General features: G+C 39.4%; 1 protein-coding gene across 4 annotated transcripts in view; it reads left to right on the top strand.

Annotated features, from left to right (window-relative positions):
• SNTG1 (syntrophin gamma 1) overlaps positions 1 to 22,920 on the top strand; it is a 1,064,578-nt gene that overhangs the window by 886,698 nt on the left and 154,960 nt on the right. The gene's annotated exons all lie outside the window — the stretch shown is intronic.

Below are 22,920 nucleotides of genomic sequence, written 5' to 3'. Positions count from 1 at the left end.
AGTTAAAAATCACTGAAATCAGCATATTAGTCTTTTAACAATTTCATTATCTCTTAGGGGTAATGCATTAAACAATGCATAAAACCTTACTGAATTTATTAATCAGAAGGAATTTGGGATTTGGACTATGATCATAAGTAGAGCTGAGCAGATCGTGGAAGTTCGGGTTCGGAGGGTTGAGCCAGACTTTAGATAAATCTCAGTTTGGGACCTGAACTTGACCCAAACTTCATTCGACGTCACTGATTGGGCATTTCGTCTCTCCACCCACATATACGAAGCCATAAACAGATCCCTTTTGGGGGCAGGCATTTATTGGCTACAATCACATTAAAGAGGACTTTTGAAGCGGACCTTTTCCATACAGCAAATGGACTACCATTGGTGGAGATGTCCACAGAAACGTTGAATATTGGATTGTGGCGGTTCGCCTAGTGTATACATGATATATATCATGGACTTTCTTTAATATATGAAACTAAGTATTGCTCATTGAAGATATCCTCATTAATGGTATACACTATATGTCCCCTTGTGAATATGGCCGATGTGGTGTAAATCCGTTTTTCTGTTCAACCCTGCCTTCTGTAATATATCTGGACCACTTGATAACCAGTTTTTTATATATAAAATTATCCATCTTGATATATGGTTATCATCAATACTAGGATCCATATGATGTAAGGTTGGTTTAAATAGGTTGGATTTTCCATATACCCTTGTGTTCAGAACTCTATATTTGTCTATATATTGTTAAGCTGACCTTTCGCATTATTAGCTGAGGATTGCACTGTTATTCTATATATGTTTTAGTGTGTCTTGTATATTGCACATTAACCCCTTCAAGACCATGGACGGATATATCCGTCATGGAGCGTGTCCCGTTAAGCCCCGCCCCCTGCCGCGGGCAGGCGGCGGGGATCGGCGCACATATCAGCTGTTATCAACAGCTGACATGTGTGCCTACATGTTCCGAGTGGAATCGCATTCCACCCGGAACATTAACCCCTTACATCTCGCTGCCAAAGTCTGGCAGCGAGATGTATATGCGCGCGGCCATGTTTTTTACTTACCGCCACCCCCACCGGAAGTCACGTGAGTGAGTGATCACGTGACTTTCGGGGGTTGCCATCGTAGCACAGGGTCATGTGATGACGCCTGCAGCTATGACGTTTTACTTTCGTTTTCACCTGGCCGGGAGCAGGGTGAAAACAAAAGTGACTGAATCTGCTGTTTACAGCTGTATAGCTGTGATCAGCAGATAGATAATAGCGATCGGATTGCTGATCACTATAGCCCCCTAGGGGGACTAGTACAATAAAAAAAAGTAAAAAAAAGTTTTAAAAAAATGAAAAAAAACAAACAAAAAACCTAAAAGTTCAAATCACCCCACTTTCCCCCCATTGAAAATTAAAGGGTTAAAAAAAATAAATATAAACATATTTGGTATCGCTGCATTCAGAAATGCCCGATCTATCAAAATATAAAATCAATTAATCTGATTGGTAAACAGCGCAGTGGCAAAAAAATTCCAAACGACAAAATTACGTTTTTTGGTCGCCGCACGTTTTACGCAAAATGCAATAACAGGCGATAAAAACGTAGCATCTGCGCAAAAATGATATCATTAGAAACGACAGCTCGAGACGCAAAAAATCACTGAGTCACTGAGCCATAGATCCCAAAAAATGAGAACGCTACGGGTTTAGGAAAATGGCGCAAAACGTACGCCACTTTTATTTTACAAACTTCTGAATTTTTTTAAACCCCTTAGATACAAGTAAACCTATACATGTTTGGTGTCTACAAACTTGCACCGACCTCAGGCATCATACCCACACATCAGTTTTACTATATAGTGAACACGGTGAATAAAACATCCCAAAAACTATTGTGCCATCACACTTTTTTTGCAGTTTTTCCCCACTTGGAATTTTTTTTTGGTTTTCCAGTACACCATATGGTAAAACGTATGGTTTCATTCAAAAGTACAACTTGTCCCGCAAAAAACAAGCCCTCCTATGGCAAGATTGATGGAAAATTAAAAAAGTTATGGCTCTCGGAATAAGGGGAGCAAAAAACAAAAATGCAAAAACGGAAAGTGTCCCGGGGCTGAAGGGGTTAATTTGTGTGTTTTAATAATTTTTTGATATAATAAAATTTTGTACTGGGAAATTTAGTGAATTTCTAACAATATTTTTAATTATTTAACTTTCAGGCTTCATATCTCACCATCTACTTTGACCATAAAACCACCTTCATTTCATAGACAATCATCTTGGCTATCTCATACATAAATTTGACTTGCAACTATCTAGCATATAATTAATTAAGCAGATTCTTGTCATGTCACTCCATTGTTACTGTTCTGCTCTTGGAATTTTAAAATCTGTTTGTTTTTTTCCTGTATACTAGAAATTACAACCTGTTCTCACATTCCCTAATAGTTTAATGTGTTATAAAGATGATTCCAAAGTGAAAGGTCACTAATTTGAGTTGAGGAACAGCCGAGAAGAAAGTTTCCCAAGTAAAGAGAAACAGCCTCATCTAGCTCATCAATAGTGGTCTTTTGGACAAAAAAATTGCCAAACTGCTTCATGTGAGTGCCATGGCAGTTGGAAGAATATGAAATGAAGTCCATCCATTCATTCAGTCAAAAGTCAAGAGGTGAAAGTCCAGGCAAAATATCAGGGTCAACAAGTCAGCTCATCACAAGGTCTATCAGTTCTGGCTCAACAAATATGACAGTGGAAGTAGGTCATATGCTGCATAATAGTGAGAACACAGATCTTAATGCAAGCACCATGCAACTCACGTTGCTGGATTGGCACTCACAGTCCCCAGACCTTAATCCAATCAAACATTTGTGGTAGAGTTGAAGTTACATGAGTCATTCGACCAGTATGCACCAACATTGGGAACATGTACAGTAGAAGAGACCTGGGATCATATTTGAGTAAAGCCATGCTTGATTCTGATCGAGAGCATGTCCAAAAGCATTCAGGCAGTGTTGAAAACCAAAGGTGGATTTACAAAATACTAATAAAATAACACAAATTTACCTTTAGATTTTTAGGAAAAAATCAATAACAATGCAGTTACAAGACAAGAATCTGTATTACTATTCATATGTTAAATAGTTGCAAGTCACATTTATGTATCAGAGAGACAAGCTGATTGTCTATAAAAATAAGTGCCATGGTTAATTCTTCCATTGTAAAATAAAGGTAGTCTCATGGTCAACGCTGTAGTGAATGGTGCTATATGGAGCCTGAAAGTCAAAAGTTCAAAACATTGTTACCCTTTTGCTCCCCTCACTTTAAATCTGATGACATTCTGATGAAACTCAGTCCATTCTCCTTGTACGTGATAAAAACTTACATCTGAATGAGCTCTAAGGCAATTATTGTCAGGATTCTGTTGCCCTTCTGTGGATTGACCACTAGTTGCTGCTGTTATTCACTTTGATCAATTGTGCTGTATTTCCACTGGAGGTTGTTATGGTGTTTCTGCGATCACTCTTTAGTAAGATGGCAGATTTTGAACCTGTGGAAGTACTCTTCATTACTGTTTGACCCTACTTAAAGCCACATGAAATGCTCTCTCATTGATTGAGTATCGTGTCTAGCAGTTAGCCTAGTTCCAGTCTCCAGCTCCTGAGAATTGTCTTACCCAGACTTTTCCCACTCCTCTCCAGATTGTTTCTATTATTCCTAGTGCTACTTCTGAGAACTTCTACCACCAATGGCTGTACCATATTCCTTCGGCCATTGGGTTCCAATCGTGTTTCACCAGTATCGTAACAATTATTTATTCACTGCTATTCATTGAAAAGACACTTTTAAAAGTATTGCAGACAAATATTATTTAACTTAACAAATCTTTCCATACATTTCCTTTTAAAAAAAGATTTGTGTAGGAAACAACAGTCCAAAAATTCACTCAGGACTATGAAAAATAAAATCAGCTTCTCATTTGGAAGATTTGTATTGTATAAAGTCAATGAAAATCTCTGGGAATCAACAAAGGATGAGTTTTTAAATATGTCCACATCTAGAAAACCTTTCAGCCTCTTTAAAGCTAATGTAGTCAACTGTAAGTGTTTGCATTGTGACAGTTCTTCTTAGAGGTGACAGGCCACAAAAACCTGTATGACAGATGAGCTGATATGTTTGGCTCTCAGAGTTATCTACACTCAAAATCAAGTTACAATGTGCCTATGAAGCAACAAGTGCACAAGAGCCAATCATGAATATGCATTCCACAAGGAACATTGAGATTACCAGAGAGAATCTTATATGACAGTCTTATCTCATCTGGCACTAATTAAAATGTTTGGCAAACGAGAAATAAAAGTCAACATTAACAGTTCTGCTAAACTATTCATACAATTCCAGTTTGCCATTTTGTTACATTGTTCATTGCTAATTATTTTCTAGTTTTCCTCAAGACCAGTAATAATAAATAATTAAAAGTAGTTCAAATATAGGAGACCAAACAGCAGCTGTAGTGCTATACCATTCGAGCAGCAATCCTATGGTATTTACACATCATACCATTTGAAAACATACTGATCACATTGGTTACAGAAGAATATCTAAACTACTGAAGGTTCCACTGAACACTGTTGGGGCCATAATCCAGAAGTGTAAAGAACATATTTTCTCCATTAAGCAGCCACCACCAGGTGCTCCTCCCAACATTTCACACAGAGCAGTGAAACTTAGTATTATAATGATTGTCCAAGAGCCAAGAACCAACTGTGGAGAGCTACGGAAACATCTGGAATCAGGTACAATTGTTTTATAGAAAACAATAAGTAATACAAGCAACCTCCATGGCCTATATGCATGCTCACCACGCAAGACTTCATTGCTGAACAAAAAGCATGTTCAAGTGCGTTTAAAGTTTGCTCAATAAAATTTAGACAAGCTTGTGAAATACTGAGACAATATAGTCTAGTCAAATGAGGCAAAATTTAACTCTTTGGATGCCTCCAATATACACCATATGCATATCAACCCCAAAACAGCATATCAACAGTGAAGTTTGAAGGTAGAAACATCATGATGGGGCTGTTTTTCACCATGCTGTGCATATATATATATATGGTTCTAGGTTAGCATTGAGTATGCTGCACTCCATTAGTCTGCAAGATTGATAACCTTCGACTGTGACTGGATTTTTAACTCACACTTTTTGCACTTTGTTTTTTTTGTCTGGTTATGGATACCATATGTGTGGGTAGCATGGACAGATAGGGGAAAACTAACGAGGAACAGGCGCCCAAAAAATTAGGGTGAATTCACCTCCACTGTTACGCAGGAAACAGTGAGGGAAAGCCAGCTTATTTTCTCTGGCATATCCTGGATATATCTGAATATTGAATTCATGCTGTTCACATGCCTCTATGCACTGCACCCTTATAAAGTACCCTCAGTGTTCACCCTACACAACACCTTTTTGTCCTTTTGTTGTTTTGACTGATTTTAATGACAAACATAAAAATAGAAAGTTTTTAAGAGGAATTATTTGTTTCAAACCCCACAATGGAACCAATAAAAACTATAATTCCTCTTTCAAGATATATGCCTTTATACATCTCCATTAATAGTAAAGTGAAAAATATGTAGTTTACAAAGTATCTTTATTGTGCAATAACAGTTATAGAGTATATAAATTTGTAATTTATTTAACAATTCTCACCCACAAATAAATATAATGTATGACTTATGTCACAAAGGCAATGCTGAAAAAAATAAACTTTTATTTTTCTTCTGCTACACATTCCTTTCTTCAAGACACTCATGGGAGCAAAATAGTCACTACATACTTTGATAATTGCCATGGGAGGTATTGTTTCCAAAATTGATATATGATATCATCTGCAAATGCAAAATAGTGGCAGGAAGCCATTTCAGTAAAATTTGCACTTCAAATAGTGCTCCTTCCATTCTGATACTCACTTTGTGCCTAACAGTAGTGTACAACCACATATAAGTTATTGTCAAACTTGAAAGAAATGTATTACTAAATTCAAGGTTATATTATTTTCTTGTTGAAATGAAAAATGTTGATCTATATCTACATAACTATATAACAAACATATTTTTTCATTTTCACAGGCTGTTTGAAACAGCTTTGGGGTGCAAATGTTCAGTAGAAACATAGAATAATTCCTTGAGGGGTGTAGATACCAAAATGGAGAAAATTCTGTATACTAATACTTAATGGGGTCTGTAAAGTCAAAATGGTGTACGCACACCAGTCCAGCAATACTTACATTCCAAAAGCTAAATCGCAATCTATCCCTTTTGATCTTTGCTGTATACCAATAAAATTTGAGTAAAATCACATTCTTGGTTGTGGCATTAATTGATTAACAAATTGTTGCATATTTCTACTCATATTGGTAAAGAATTTGAGGCTCAATCTGTGTTTTATTGAAAAACATAGAAATTTGACTTTCTAGTTCATGTTGACTACCTGATAGGTTAGCAATCTTTCAAAATGCTATTAACCCCTTAACGACCCATGACGTACTGGGTACGTCATGGATCGTGTGCCGGTAAGCCCCGCCCCCTGCCACCGGCAGGCGGCGGCTATCCGCGCACATATCAGCTGTTATCAACAGCTGACATGTGTGCCTGCTAGCCGCGGGTGGAATCGCTTCCACCCGCGGCCATTAACCCTTTAAATTTCGCTGCCAAAATCTTGGCAGCGATATGTATATGGGCGCCGCCATGACAGTCACTTACCCTGCCCCCACCGGAAGTCACGTGACATGATCACGTGACTTTCGGTGGTTGCCATGGTAGCACAGGGTCATGTGATGACACCTGTAGCTAACATGACTCACTTCCTCTCAATGCCGGAATACAGCCGGCATTGAAATTGAAGCAGCAAATCTGCAGTTCTCAGCTCTGTAGCTGAGATCTGCAGATAGTGCAGAGCGATCGGATTGCTGATCGCTATAGCCCCCTAGGGGGACTAGTAAAATAAAAAAAAAAGTAAAAAAAAAAGTTTTAAAAAATTAAAAAAAATAAAAAAAATAAAAGTTCAAATCACCCCCCTTTCACTCCATTGAAAATTAAAGGGTTAAAAAAATAAAAAATGCACACATATTTGGTATCGCCACGTTCAGAAATGCCCGATCTATCAAAATATAAAATCAATGAATCTGATCAGTAAACGGTGTAGCGGCAAAAAAATTCCAAACGCCAAAATTACGTTTTTTGGTCGTTGCAAATTTTAACAGGCGATCAAAATGTAGCATCTGCACAAAAATGGTACCGTTAAAAACGTCAGGTCGAGACACAAAAAATAAGCTATCACTGAGCCTCAGATCCTGAAAAATGAGAACGCTACGGGTTTTGGAAAATGGCGCAAAACGTGTGCCACGTTTTTTGGACAAGCTTGTGAATTTTTTTTAACCCCTTAGATACAAGTAAACCTATACATGTTTGGTGTCTACAAACACAAACTCGCACCGACCTGATGCATCACATAGATACCTCAGTTTTACCATATAGTGAACACAGTGAATAAAATATCCCAAAAACTATTGTACGATTACACTTTTTTGCAATTTTTCCGCACTTGGAATTTTTTTGCCGTTTTCCAGTACACTATATGGTAAACCTTATGGTTTCATTTAAAAGTACAACTCGTCCCGCAAAAAACAAGCCCTCATTTGGCAAGATTGATGGAAAAATAGAAAAGTTACGCCTCTCGGAAGAAGGGGAGCCAAAAACAAAAACGCAAAAACGGAAAGTGCCCGAGGGCTGAAGGGGTTAATATTATTATAAGCACCGTTCTTAAAGTAGCGTTTCTTGACTGGTGACACTCAAAAGAATTTGACAACTGAATCGACCACTAAAAAAATTTGTGAAAGTTTCTTATGATTTTGAAAAATTGTGGTTAAACTTAAAAAAAGCCTAATGTCTCCCAAAAAATGTGATGTTTAAAAATGTTTGAAACATAGAGTTAACATATTGGAGATATAAATTATTAATTATTTTTTATGGCATGACTATCTGTTTTGATGGCAGACATTAAAAGTTGAAAAAATGGAAAGATTTAAGTGTTTTGTAAATTTCAGGCTTTCTTGTTAAAAAATTAAAAACTTATCAATCTAACTTTACTATTAAAGTACAATTTGTTGTGAGAAAAAAACACTTTAAGATCCAACTAATGGCACTCCAAAGTTATTGTTAAGTAAAGTAACACAAGTGCCACATTTTAATTTTCAAATTTAAAACAAGATTTTAGACATTCCAGTTTTCCTGATTTATAAAGATACAGTTGAAACCAGAAGTTTACATAGACTATCTAAAAAGACACATATGGATGTTTTTCTCACTATTCGGAACCAAACTTATTTATATTTGTCAAATGCCAGAATAATGAGAGAAAGAGAATGCTTTAAGGCATTTTTATTGCTTTCTGCAAAAACAAAAGTTTACATACATTTAATTAGTATTTGGTACCATTGTCCTTAAATTGTATGACTTGGGTGAAATGTTTAGGATCTCCTTCCACAAGCGTCACACAATAGTTGGTAGGAATTTAGGCCCATTCCTCCTGACAGAACTGGTGTAATTGAGCCATATTTATAGGTTGCCATGCTCGCACCTGCCTTTTCAGATTTGACCATAAATTTTCAATAGGATTGAGATCATGGTTTTGTGATGGCCACACCAATACATTGACTTTGTTGTCCTTGAGCCACTTTGTAACCAGTTTGGCAGTATGCTTCAGTAAATTGTCCATTTGGGTGACCCATTTCTGCTCAAGATTTCAATTACTGGCTGTTGTCTTGAGATGTTGCTTCAGTATTACCACATAATTTTCTTTCCTCATGATGCCATCTATTTTGTGAAGTGCACCAGTTCCTCCTGCAGCAAAACAACCCAACAAGATTATGCTGCCACCCCCTTATTTCCCTGTTGGGATAGTGTTTATAGGCTTCAAAGCTTCTCCCTTTTTCCTCCAAACGTAATGATGGTAATTATAGTCAATCAGTTCAATTTAAGTTTCATCAGACCACAAGACATGTCTCCAAAAATTAAGGTCTTTGTTCCTGTGTGCATTTACAAACATTATTCTGGCTTTTTCATGTTTCTTTTGGAGTAATGGCCTCTTCCTGGCAGAGTGGCCTTTCAGCCCATGTTGATACAGTAGTCATTTCACTGTGGATAATGACACAATCTTACCAGCTTCTGTCAGCACCTTCAGAAGATCTTTTGCTTTTGTTCTTGCATTGCTATGTACATGGCAAACCAAAAAGGTTCATCTCTGGTACACAGAATCTATCTCCTACCTGAGCAGTATAATGGCTGGACATTCCCATCTTGTTTGTATTTGCATATAATTGTTTCTACAGAAGTACAAGGCACCTTCAGGTATCTGGAAATTGCATCCAAATATGAATTGGACTTGAGCATGTCCACAATTCTCTTTCTGAGATCTTAGCTGATTTATTTTGACTTTCCGATAATTCTACACAAAGAAGCAGTGTGTTTCAGGTGTGCATTTAAATACATTCACAGGTATGTCTCTAATTTACTCAGATGTTGCCAATAAAACTATCAGAAGCTTCTAAACACATGACGTCATCATATAGGCTGTCCGATATTATTTAAAGGCATAGTACTCGTAGTAGGAAAGGACAGGATCCGGCACAACCTCTTCTTAGAATAAAATCATCATAATTTTTATTTGAAAGTATTAAAATACCATCCGTGAAAACCGAAAGAGATGTTAATCCATGGGAGCTTAACGCGTTTCGGACTTCAGCATAAAAACAAAAAAGAGTTCTTAATCATAAGCATCCCATGTATACCACAGAGCTACTAAAATAGACTGACTCATTAGATGGACCTAAGGGAGGGGCAGGCCGTTCTTAATTACATGCACCTACAGGTGAGTGCTGCACAGCATACAAAATCGCAAACAGCAGTATGACTAAGTGATATGCTAAGTTTACAAAAATATATATATATGTCAATCTGAATATGTACATCCAATGTTGGAAGAGCTAATCTAACAGGAAATCATGTCAATGGATAAAGAAAAATATAAATAAAGATATAATAAAACACCTATATATAGGCATACATGCATGTGGGAAAAAAATATATAAATAAATAGATTTGGATTGCCAATATGCAAAGTCCAAAATTTATCCAAAAAATATAAAGAGTAGCTCATCCAACAAGTGAAGGAATACCAGACAAATATAAAGATACAATCAAATATACATATATATCCAACCATGTGAGCGCATATGATATGAAAAATAATAAAAAAATCCAAATATATAAAGTGTGAGCAGTATGTCCAAATTGCGACAATTAAATGATCATGAGCAGTCTTTAATAAAAAATACACCAGAAAAAAATATGAGAAATCAGACATTATCACGAGCATCACTGGCAGATGAATATGCAGGGTTTTATTAAAGTTACCCAGATTTTTCTCTAAAAAATATAACGTTTAATCAGAGCGGTAATTAAAGCCGCCAGGGTATCTTGAATCTAGTCTCAGGATCCATTTAGCTTCCGATAACAAGAGAGCCTGGAACCAGTCCCCCCCCCCGCGGGGGGGCCTGGGGACAGACTCTACACCTGTAATTATCAAAGATGAAAAATCCTCTGAGTGACATTCAATGTAATGCCTGGTTAGACCAGATAAAGAATGTTTCTTAACTAATGCCACATAATTCAAAGAGGTTTTGTCCTGAGCTGCTGGCGGTATCCGAACATGCTCTGAAATCCTGGCTCTGAGTGCTCTGGATGTGCAGCCTACGTAGTTCTTACCGCATAATGTGCACGTGGCTACATAAACCACATGCGTGGAAGCACAATTAATGGTGTATTTTTTATTAAAGACTGCTCATGGTCATTTAATTGTTGCAATTTGGACATACTGCTCACACTTTATATATTTGGATTCTTTTATTATTTTTCATATCATATGCGCTCACATGGTTGGATATATATGTATATTTGATTGTATCTTTATATTTGTCTGGTATTCCTTCCCTTGTTGGATGAGCTACTCTTTATATTTTTTGGATAAATTGTGGACTTTGCATATTGGCAATCCAAATCTTTTTATTTATATATTTTGCTCCAACATGCATGTATGCCTATATATAGGTGTTTTATTATATCTTTATTTATATTTTTCTTTATCCATTGACATTATTTCCTGTTAGATTAGCTCTTCCAACATTGGATGTACATATTCAGATTGACATATATATATTTTTGTAAACTTAGTATATCACTTAGTCATACTGCTGTTTGCGATTTTGTATGCTGTGCAGCACTCACCTCTAGGTGCATGTAATTAAGATCGGCCTGCCCCTCCCTTGTGTCCATCTAACGAGTCAGTCTATTTTAGTAGCTCTGTGGTATACATGGGATACTTATGATTAAGGACTCTTTTCTGTTTTTATGCTGAAGTCCGAAACGCGTTAAGCTCCCATGGATTAACATCTCTTTTGGTTTTCACGGATGGTATTTTAATACTTTCAAATAAACATTTTGATGATTTTATTCTAAGAAGAGGTTGTGCTGGATCCTTTCCTTTCCTTTTCTACTGTTCCTGACTGGTTGGGACTTACCGGATTCCAGGCACCCGCAAGGATCAGCAGCCTGGGTAGCAGGTGAGCTGAAGAAATTCTTTTTCTCCTACATAGTACTCTTAGTGAATGTAAACTTTTGACTTTGGAGAAAGTAATAAAAATACCTTAAAACATTCTCCCTCTTTCTTTATCTGGCATGTGGCAAATATAATTAATTTTGATTCCTTATTGACCTAAAACGGGAAAGGTTTATTCTGATTTCATGTCAGATAGTGAGAAAAATATGCATAAGTGTCTTGTTAGATAGTGTATGTAAATTTCTGGTTTCAACTGTATATAAAATGTAAAAATAGGAAAAAAAAGGGTATGTGTGTGTGAGCTTGGCATGTTTATATATTTTTTTATTTAGATCAGACTTTTAGTCACTGATATCAATTTTTATACAAACATTTTATGTAAAATTGCTTGTAGGTGCCTGTGTTTATTAAGTGTTGTTTAGCCTTTTTACAATGTGCTCAAAAGTATACTTTCAGAAAATATGTAGGTATAGCGTGGTTAATGTCATCTTTTTGTTTTGTAATTTACATTTTATTTGTATATGTCAAACATGTAAAAATTGTCTTGGTTACCAGAGAAATAGAATATAAAGAAGAAAACCTTAAGCAGCAAATACTGTACATTAAATTAGGCATTGCCTACACTTTATAAACCATTCCATAAAAAATATTGTAAAAATCTTGCTTGTGTCACAACTTTTCGTAAGCTGTTATGTTTTCAATTTTTGGCTTCTGGGGCTGCATGAGGGCTTGTTTTTTGCACCCGAGCAGATGTTTTTATTGATATTGTTTTGGGGTATATACGATGTCTTAATCTGAATGATTCAGCCTTCATCTGTAGGGAAAGATGTGAGTTTGACATACGAGCCCACATCAAAGGCAGGTAGACAGCTCATGACGTACATAGCATGTCATGGCGTGTAAAGAGTTTAAATATCTGAAATCGATAAACTCCACCCTCATCAGTCAAACTTAAAAGCCTTGTCACCACCCTCCAGGTGAAGCAATCTAAAGGAATATTGTTGCAAAAAAAGAATGAATTCTCTTTAAAAATGTGAAAATTATAGACGTTTTTACCACTTCCCAACATGGCCAATATTTATAACCCAAAGAAGTTCGAAAAGTATATTTCAGATGTAAGTTAGATACCTAATGACTATTAATAAATCTTTTTTAAGAAACTGGAGAACTTTGAGTCTGTATCAAAAGCACACATTTTATTTTTCAATAAATTCATTAGACACAAACCAAACTCATTATTTAAATATCATGATCCCAATTCACATTCTAGAAAAGGAGCCGGTAGATCCAGAAAAAATAATTACATTACTATTCCCTGCTGTTTTAGATTATCTCTGCTTTACTTTCATAGTCAAACATCCTTATTTTTATGATTTTATTAGCCAGATCAGGTTATATACTTTTAGATTAATTGTATTCTGGCCAATATGCTACCAATCCATTGTAAATAAATTATATACTGGTCAATGTGCTACCCTTCCATTATGAATAAACCATGCCATGCTTTTGTTACAAGACAACATGCCCAGCACACAGGTCATTACAGCTTTAAATCAGTAAATAGAGCACATTTATTTAGTAGCCACTAGATGACTGTATACCTCCATATTATAAATCTCAGTGCTTCATATAAACTGCCTAGTGCATTAGTGTTACTTTGGCCTGGTAATACCAGTCAGAGAATCAATATAAAACAATATAACATATTCAAAGACATCCATATAGGACAACAAGGAGTTAATAGTTACCCATATTATAATGTGGACCTCCTCAGCTCATTCCCCTACGCACGTTTCGCATTATTATTTCTCAAGGGGATCATGTGTAAATAATGTGTTTGGTTTGTTTCTAATGAACTTATAGAGAAACAAAATGTGTGCTTTTGATACTGATTCAGAGATTTTCTGTTTCTAAAAAATGGCCAATATTTATAGTTGCTAATTTTTTTCTCTCCTTTTTTACCAAACAGTCATAACTTTTTTTTTTAGTTTACATTGTTATCTAAGGTTTTGTTTTGTGAGATAAGTTGTAGTTTTGCAAAATGGAAAAACAATAACTGGAGATGTAGTGAAATGGTGAAATGACCTCATTCTCCTCTTGTTTATTGGGTTTCATTTTTATTATGTTCATTTATGCAGTAGAAGAAAAATTGACCTGCCAACATGATTCCTTAGGCTATGTGCCCATGGGACTCTGTACCTGCGGATATATCCACAGGTACGTCCGCAGGTTTTCTGCAGCTTCTCCCTGGAAACCGCAGCTATTTGTAGCTGTGGTAGTACTGCAAAATAGCTGCAGTAAACCTGCGGACATTCATGCGACTTACCTGCGTAAGTCAAGGCCCTATCTCCATAGTGGAGGGCCGGGAATTCCACAGGTATTTCCTCAAAAATAATTGACATGCAATTACGTGCGGCTGCGGGACATCCACAGCATGTTCCGCACCTGCACATTCCGCAGCATTGACACAGACACTCCCCCTGTCCCATGGGATAACATGGGGAGTTTCTGTACTTGCTAAAACCTGCGGATTTATCTAGAAAATCCAGATAAATCCGCAGGTTTTCCGCAGCAAAATCCGCGGGTACAGAGTCCCGTGGGCACATAGCCTTAGGTCAATATGATTATTCTCATACTAAATTTGTAGACTTTTATTTTTGCTGATGATTTTTTTGTTTACTTTTCTATAACAAATTTGCTTGAGAGCTTGTTTTCTTTATTAAACACCAAGATTTTTATTGAAACCATTTTATGGTCCATATGATGTTTTATTTGCTTTGTATTGCATTTTTTGAAGGTGGTATATCAATTCGGAAAAGGCAATTTAGGCTTTTTTTATTTACTGTACAGGTTAAATTATTTTATTATTTTAGTAGACTACTTTTATACATGCGGTGGTACCAAATATGTTTATTATTTTATTTTTTAATCTTTTTATTTTCAAAACTATAAAAAGTGGTGAATACAATCTATATTTTTTATTTTTTTATTTTTTTAACTGCTTACTTTCTTAGTGCTCTGGGGACTTAAACCTGTGATCGTATGATAACTTGTTCCACATACTGCAATACCATCAAAGTGGATGGAATTGATAAAATCATAATCTCCTATAAAGTCCATCCACTATCTGGACTTCAGAGGAATATCAACATGGCAATATGGTGGCATTCAGCAGGCATCTGGCTAGCATGGTAACCCATTAGCACATAATGATTGCTTCATCTGTGGGGGGAAAGTCAGTGCCAGATATGACACATCTCAGACACTCTACATTTTATTTGCCATTGTCAAAGATTGCCAGCGGTAATTAAGAAGATAAAAGCAGTGGCCAGAGCTTTACTCTGATTCCTGCTGTTACAAGCAGAGGGGACATATGTGGGATCTGCGGTGTATAGTACAATATTAGCTTTGAGGTCATACTTCATACTGCCAAACTCAATATTCTCTTTGAGATTTTCTTTATGCTAAATTTATTTGACTATTAACCATTAATATTATTTTGCCATTCAATTTCCATCGTTGGATTTCCATACAGTTCGGTATTTTTTTCTTTGCTTGTGTCTAGACATCTAAGAAATATGGATTTTATCTTGGTTCTAAGCTCAATAAATACTTATCATATCATAAAGTACAAAACATTGTTTCTCAGAGTAAAGATAGTTGCAAAATGACCATATGTTGTGTATTAATTAGCATGGAGTCCCTTGATAAAAAGCTTAAAACAAGAACACCTGGCCTCATTACTTAGGATTCTACAGACATTAATAACAAAAGAGGCCACACACAACTATATAGCATAAATAAAAAGAAGTCATTAAACTCAAATTAGCATATTGTTAAGCAATAAACCAGCAAGAATAACATGCTGGTCTCAGCAGAAAAATCTTATGATTAACAACAATGACATTCATTTAGCAGTGATGTAAAAGATATTATAGAAAATTTGTACAATTAACATCCCTGACGTATTGTCTCAGTCTTTATACTTTTAATCATAATTCTTCGAGTACTTTTTGGCCACCTTTCAACGGAATTTAATAATAACTTTTAATTTGTGATGACAGCACAAACTTGTTATTATATAAGTTAGTATACTGCTTTATGTACTTTTCACAAATCCTCCACAATTACATTCTTAAATTTGTGGTGTTCCATGACACTGTAGTATCAATACAGAAGGTGCATATCTAAAGCACCTGAAATATATACAGTATATAAAAATACTTCTACCACTCACCATGATCCTACACAAAATGAGCTAAAGTCCTCCATTTAAACAAACAGTGAAATTATAGCTGACTGTCAACTTTAGGCCTGTTTCACACGTCAGTGAAAAACACAGACGTTTTCACGGACGTGTTAAAAACGTCTATGTCCCTCCGTGTGCCATGATTCACGGCACACTTGGTTTGTCCATCTGCAATCCATGATCCGTGCTCCATGATACGTGATTGCACATGGAGATAAACTCACCTGTCCCCACTCCTGCTGTCCGTGGTGCTGAAGAGTCCCGCTATGCAGCATCCGGCTGCCGCTGTCTGTCACTTCTGCAGCTACTTCTGGGCCAGCTCTGGCTACATACATGAATATGCATGCCATTATGAGCTGGTCAGTAAGCAGAGAGCAGCTGCCGAACACAGCATCACTGGGGACGGTGAGTATAAAATGCTTTTTATTTTCAATGGCCGTGTTTTTAAATGTCCGTGTTTTTCTGGTGCGTTTCATGGATCACACCATAGTGTGGTCTGTGGGACATCAGTGATGCCAGAAAAAAACGGACATGTCTCTGTGCGGCAATCACGGACATGCGTGTACACCGCATGGAGACACAGTGTTACGAATCGGCGCTGCCATAGCTGCAAGCAGCCTGCTGCGGTTGCTGTTGCGCCCAGACGCTGGCTGATGTTTTTGGCCGTGCCTCGGGTCATCCAGCTGGCTGCTTCCTCCTCCACATCTAAGTGTGGAGAAGCAGCTAGTGCGCATGCGCTCGTCAATTTACGCCAGCCAGAGCCTAAGTCTAGTGTTTCGCCTAATGAGTATGCTCAGCCTGATAATGCCATTTCTGAGGCTAAGTCCTCAGTTCAGGCTACTGAGCATGCTCCTACATTTAGTGCGAAAAGCCTCCTTGCACAGGTACTTGGACATTGTGCCGTGTTTAAGTCCTGTGTTGTGCCTACTGAGCATGCTCAGGCAGATAGTCTGATTTTCTGAGACTGTTGTTCAGGCTACTGAACATGCTCAGGCACTTGTGCATCAGAGGCTAGGTCCGGTAAGGACCTCACTGGGTATGTCCATGAGGTGGCAGGCTCTGATAGGCCAACACACGTCAGGTGTCCTGATGATGTGGCCACTCCAGACTGGCTCGCGGAGGCCCGCCCCTATGACACTGCACCTCACCATTAGTCGTCAGATGATGACTGGTGAGCTGTTTGGGGCGTGGCAGCCATGAGGTGATCAGTGACGTGGCTGTTCCGGATAGGCTACTGGTGATGTCGCTGATGACATGGCACTCCTCTATTGGACCCTGGAGGTGCCATTGTAGTCCACCCTTGGTTTGGGGCAGACCCAGGATATAAAAGGGGTTGGAGACAACATGGAGGTGCACAGTCTTCATATTTGCTCACACAGAGCACACCTGTTAGAGCCTCATTGTGGCATAAGCCATAGATTGGAAGCGGTAGGCAGGGTTAGGCATCCGGTGCTTGTCACGCCAAGACACCCGTGGCTCAGCACATTAGGGTCAGGTGCCGGGCTTCCACCTCCTACCATCCAGTCCTTCTAGTGCAGCCCAGTGGAGTTAACTGGGCTGCGACTGCTGCGCCACCTGTCCGGTTGTGCCTCTTACGCGCACGGACAGCCTACCCAAGGACCCTTTTGGCGTTAGCAGGGAGTTCCTGGGCTGGTTGTGTGGACCCTGTTCCCTTGTATCGGCTTCCCAGTCAACGCTACTGGTGTGACCACCTGGCCTGACGTGTCCTTCACACACGTGGCCAGTCGAGAGTTGACCAGAAATGCTATTCGGAGGACCACTCGGCCTGACGTGTCCTACACACGTGGCCGACAGGGTGCTTTTGCGGCGGTTTTCCGGTCAACGCTACCTGGTTACCACCCGGCCTGACATGTTCCCTGCACACGTGGTCGGTGTAGTGCCAGGTGCACCAAAATGCTAACTGGGTTGTCGTCTGGTCTGACATGTTCCTACACACATGACCGGTTCCCCAGGTCTCCTGGGTTATCTCGGAGCCACCCAGCTCTGTATTCTCTGCCTAACCTTCGGGTTGCCAGCAGCTCCTTTGTCATCTGGAGCATGGTGGGCCCTGACTGGCGATTGGCATATTTACCACCTTAAGGCCGCTTTACACGCTGCGACATCACTCAAGCGATCTCGTTGGGGTCATGGAATTTGTGACACACATCTGGTCGCTTTAGCGATGCCGTTGCATGTGACACCTATGAGCGATTTTGCATCGTCGCAAAAACATGCAAAATCGCTCATCGCTGACATGGGGGTCCATTCTCGAATATCGTTGCGGCTGCAGTAATGAAGTAGTTTGTTGCTCCTGCGCCAGCACACATCGCTCCAAGTGACACTGCAGGAACGAGGAACCTCACCTTACCTGCATCCCGCCCGCAATGCGGAAGGAAGGAGGTGGGCGGGATGTTCGTCCCGCTCATCTCCGCCCCTCCGCTTCTATTGGGCGGCGGTTCAGTGACGCTGCTGTGACGTCGCTGTGACGCTAAACGAACCGCCTTCTTAGAAAAGAGGCGCTAGGCAGGTAAGTAGTGTGATGGGTCCGCGCGATGTTGTGCGCCACGGGCAGCGATTTGCCCGTGTCGCACAACCAATGGGGGCGGGTACCCACGCTAGCGATATCGGTCATGATATCGCAGCATGTAAAGCGGCCTTTATCCTGATCTGCCAGTCCCCCTGTAAGGCCTCCGTCACACTCACGTGCCTCCGGTACGTGTGTGCCTTTTTTTCACGTACCGGAGACAAGGGCCCACATGTTCCTATGTTTTGTTATTGTTTTGGACACGTAAGTATTCAGAAACGGAACGAGTGTCCATTCCGTACTTACGTGTGTCCGTTTTTTTAAAACCGCTGACATGTCCGTGTTGCTCCAGCCGCACGGGTGTCACACGGCCCACACCCATACCACACGGATGTAGTGTGGATGCGGGCCCATGTGACATGTGCCGGAGAAAGACACGTGTCAGTGTAAAAATAATAAAAACACATTCTCACCTCCACCATACCTGCTGTCTCTGCCGCAGCTGTCCCCTGCATCCGTTCCCCAGTGAATTTGAACAACGCTGTGGGGCCAGACACAGCGTCAGCAGGGCGTGGCTTTGGCCGGACGCTGTCATTCAGCACCACAGACAGCGCCGGATGATGCAAGTAAGGCGGTGCTTTCCGTTCTCCGTGTGTTATAACGTATAACACACGGATAACACGTACGTGCCACAAAAATGGCACACGGGGACAAAACCACCCCTTTAACACATACATGACAAAAACGTAACATTTTGTCACGTAAGTGTGGCAGAGGCGTAACACACGGTCAGTGAAAAATCACTGATGTTTGCGCAGACGCATTGATTATAGTGGATCTACGTATGTCAATGATTCTGATAAGTATAAAAACTAATATACACGTACCAGAATCACTGACGTGTGAAACAGGTCTTAGACTAAAGCGGGCTTTACACACTGCGACATCGCTAATGCGGAGTCGTTGGGGTCACGGATTTTGTGACGCACATCCGGCCGCATTAGCGATGCCGTTGCGTGTGACACCGATAAGCGATTTTGCATCGTTGCAAAAACGTGCAAAATCGCTAATCGGCGACACGGGGGTCCATTCTCAATTATCGTTACTGCAGCAGTAACGAAGTTGTTCCTCGTTCCTGCGGCAGCACACATCGCTGCGTGTGACGCCGCAGGAGCGAGGAAGCTCTCCCTACCTGCCTCCTGGCCGCTATGAGGAAGGAAGGGGGTGGGCGGGATGTTACGTCCCGCTCATCTCCGCCCCTCCGCTGCTATTGGGCGGCGGTTCAGTGACGTTTCAGTGACGTCGCTGTGACGCCGCACGGACCGCCCCCTTAGAAAGGAGGCGGTTCGCCGGTCACAGCGACGTCGCCGGACAGGTGAGTATTTGTGACGGCTCTGGGCGATGTTGTGCGGCACGGGCAGCGATATGCCCGTGTCGCGCAACAGATGGGGGCGGGTACCCACGCTAGCGATATCGGGACCGATATCGCAGTGTGTAAAGTAGCCTTAATAATTTCAAACAAGACAATTTGAGGGTGGAAGTGCTGTACTCCATAAGAAATACATTTATAAATATTTATTTTAGCCACTTTCTATTTTTTTTTTATAGAAGGTTAAAGAAAATACAACCGTTGAAAACAGTAAGGCTATGTGTTCACATTGCAAATTTGATGCAGAAATTCTGCAACAAATTTACACCTCCTGGCAGAAAAATGCACCAAAAAGCGCATGCGTTTTTTGCTGTGTTTTTGTGCTGTGTTTTTTTTTATGAAGTCAATGGGTGGCAGGGGTGAAAAATGAAGGCAAAGACACACTAACAATTGACATGCTGCAGATTATTTTCTGCACCAAATATGCAAGGGAAAAATAAGCAACAATGTACACAGCACTTCAGAATTCTCATAGACTTTGCTGCTATAGCTGGAATAAAGATAGACATGCAGATTTGTGTCAAAAGATGCACCAAATCTCCATCAAAAAAGCAGTGTGAGCCTAATGATAACCTAGGCTAATTAGTTTTAATTAATTTAGTTCTATGAACCAAGAAGAATATCTCACTAAGTGAACAGTTTACTACCATACAGTTAGGTCCAGAAATATTTGGACAGTGACACAAGTTTTGTTATTTTAGCTGTTTACAAAACATGTTCAGAAATACAATTATATATATAATATGGGCTTAAAGTGCACACTCCCAGCTGCAATATGAGAGTTTTCACATCCAAATCGGAGAAAGGGTTTAGGAATCATAGCTCTGTAATGCATAGCCTCCTCTTTTTCAAGGGACCAAAAGTAATTGGACAAGGGACTCTAAGGGCTGCAATTAACTCTGAAGGTGTCTCCCTCGTTAACCTGTAATGAATGAAGTAGTTAAAAGGTCTGGGGTTGATTACAGGTGTGTGGTTTTGCATTTGGAAGCTGTTGCTGTGACCAGACAACATGCGGTCTAAGGAACTCTCAATTGAGGTGAAGCAGAACATCCTGAGGCTGAAAAAAAAAAAAAAATCCATCAGAGAGATAGCAGACATGCTTGGAGTAGCAAAATCAACAGTCGGGTACATTCTGAGAAAAAAGGAATTGACTGGTGAGCTTGGGAACTCAAAAAGGCCTGGGCGTCCACGGATGACAACAGTGGTGGATGATCGCCGCATACTTTCTTTGGTGAAGAAGAACCCGTTCACAACATCAACTGAAGTCCAGAACACTCTCAGTGAAGTAGGTGTATCTGTCTCTAAGTCAACAGTAAAGAGAAGACTCCATGAAAGTAAATACAAAGGGTTCACATCTAGATGCAAACCATTCATCAATTCCAAAAATAGACAGGCCAGAGTTAAATTTGCTGAAAAACACCTCATGAAGCCAGCTCAGTTCTGGAAAAGTATTCTATGGACAGATGAGACCAAGATCAACCTGTACCAGAATGACGGGAAGAAAATAGTTTGGAGAAGAAAGGGAATGGCACATGATCCAAGGCACACCACATCCTCTGTAAAACATGGTGGAGGCAACGTGATGGCATGGGCATGCATGGCTTTCAATGGCACTGGGTCACTTGTGTTTATTGATGACATAACAGCAGACAAGAGTAGCCAGATGAATTCTAAAGTGTACCGGGATATACTTTCAGCCCAGATTCAGCCAAATGCCGCAAAGTTGATCGGACGGCGCTTCATAGTACAGATGGACAATGACCACAAGCATACAGCCAAAGCTACCCAGGAGTTCATGAGTGCAAAAAAGTGGAACATTCTGCAATGGCCAAGTCAATCACCAGATCTTAACCCAATTGAGCATGCATTTCACTTGCTCAAATCCAGACTTAAGACGGAAAGACCCACAAACAAGCAAGACCTGAAGGCTGCGGCTGTAAAGGCCTGGCAAAGCATTAAGAAGGAGGAAACCCAGCGATTGGTGATGTCCATGGGTTCCAGACTTAAGGCAGTGATTGCCTCCAAAGGATTCGCAACAAAATATTGAAAATAAAAATATTTTGTTTGGGTTTGGTTTATTTGTCCAATTACTTTTGACCTCCTAAAATGTGGAGTGTTTGTAAAGAAATGTGTACAATTCCTACAATTTCTATCAGATATTTTTGTTCAAACCTTCAAATTAAACGTTACAATCTGCACTTGAATTCTGTTGTAGAGGTTTCATTTCAAATCCAATATGGTGGCATGCAGAGCCCAACTCGCGAAAATTGTGTCACTGTCCAAATATTTCTGGACCTAACTGTATCTATTGATGTGAATCTGTATGATAACTCATTATTGATTCTCAATTTTTTCAGTAAGATTTTTTTAATTTTTACTCTATCATACCGCTTTCTCATTGACACTTTAGTTGTGTATTGTTTATGACTAGTTGCCACCGTACTGAAAGTGAGTTACCCAGTCCTTATCTATCTATCTATCTATGTATCTATATAGAGGTGGACACATAGTCACATAACTGGTGTGACCTGTGTATACTCTGGTATAGTATAATGTATATATGTAGAGAGAGAGATTTATACCGTATATATATATATATATATATATATATATATATTATTATGTATATATATATAGTACAGACCAAAGGTTTGGTCACACCTTCTCATTCAAAGAGTTTTCTTTATTTTCATGACTCTGAAAGTTGTAGATTCACATTGAAGGCATCAAAACTGTGAATTAAAACATGTGGAATTAAATACTTAAAAAAGTGTGAAACAACTGAAAATATCTCTTATATTCTAGGTTCTTCAAAGTAGCCACCTTTTGCTTTCATTACTACTTTGCACACTCTTTGCATTCTCTTGATGATCTTCAAGAGGTAGTCACTGCAAATGGTCTTCCAACAGTCTGATGGAGTTAACAGAGATGGTTAACACTTGTTGGCCCTTTTTCCTTCACTCTGCGGTCCAGCTCACCCCAAACCATCTCGATTGGGTTCAGGTCTGGTAACTGTGGAGACCAGGTCATCTGGCGTAGCACCCCATC

Source organism: Anomaloglossus baeobatrachus, chromosome 6 (assembly GCF_048569485.1).
Source record: "Anomaloglossus baeobatrachus isolate aAnoBae1 chromosome 6, aAnoBae1.hap1, whole genome shotgun sequence".
Classification (NCBI taxonomy): domain Eukaryota; kingdom Metazoa; phylum Chordata; class Amphibia; order Anura; family Aromobatidae; genus Anomaloglossus; species Anomaloglossus baeobatrachus.
This window is presented reverse-complemented; position numbering and strand designations above follow the sequence as displayed.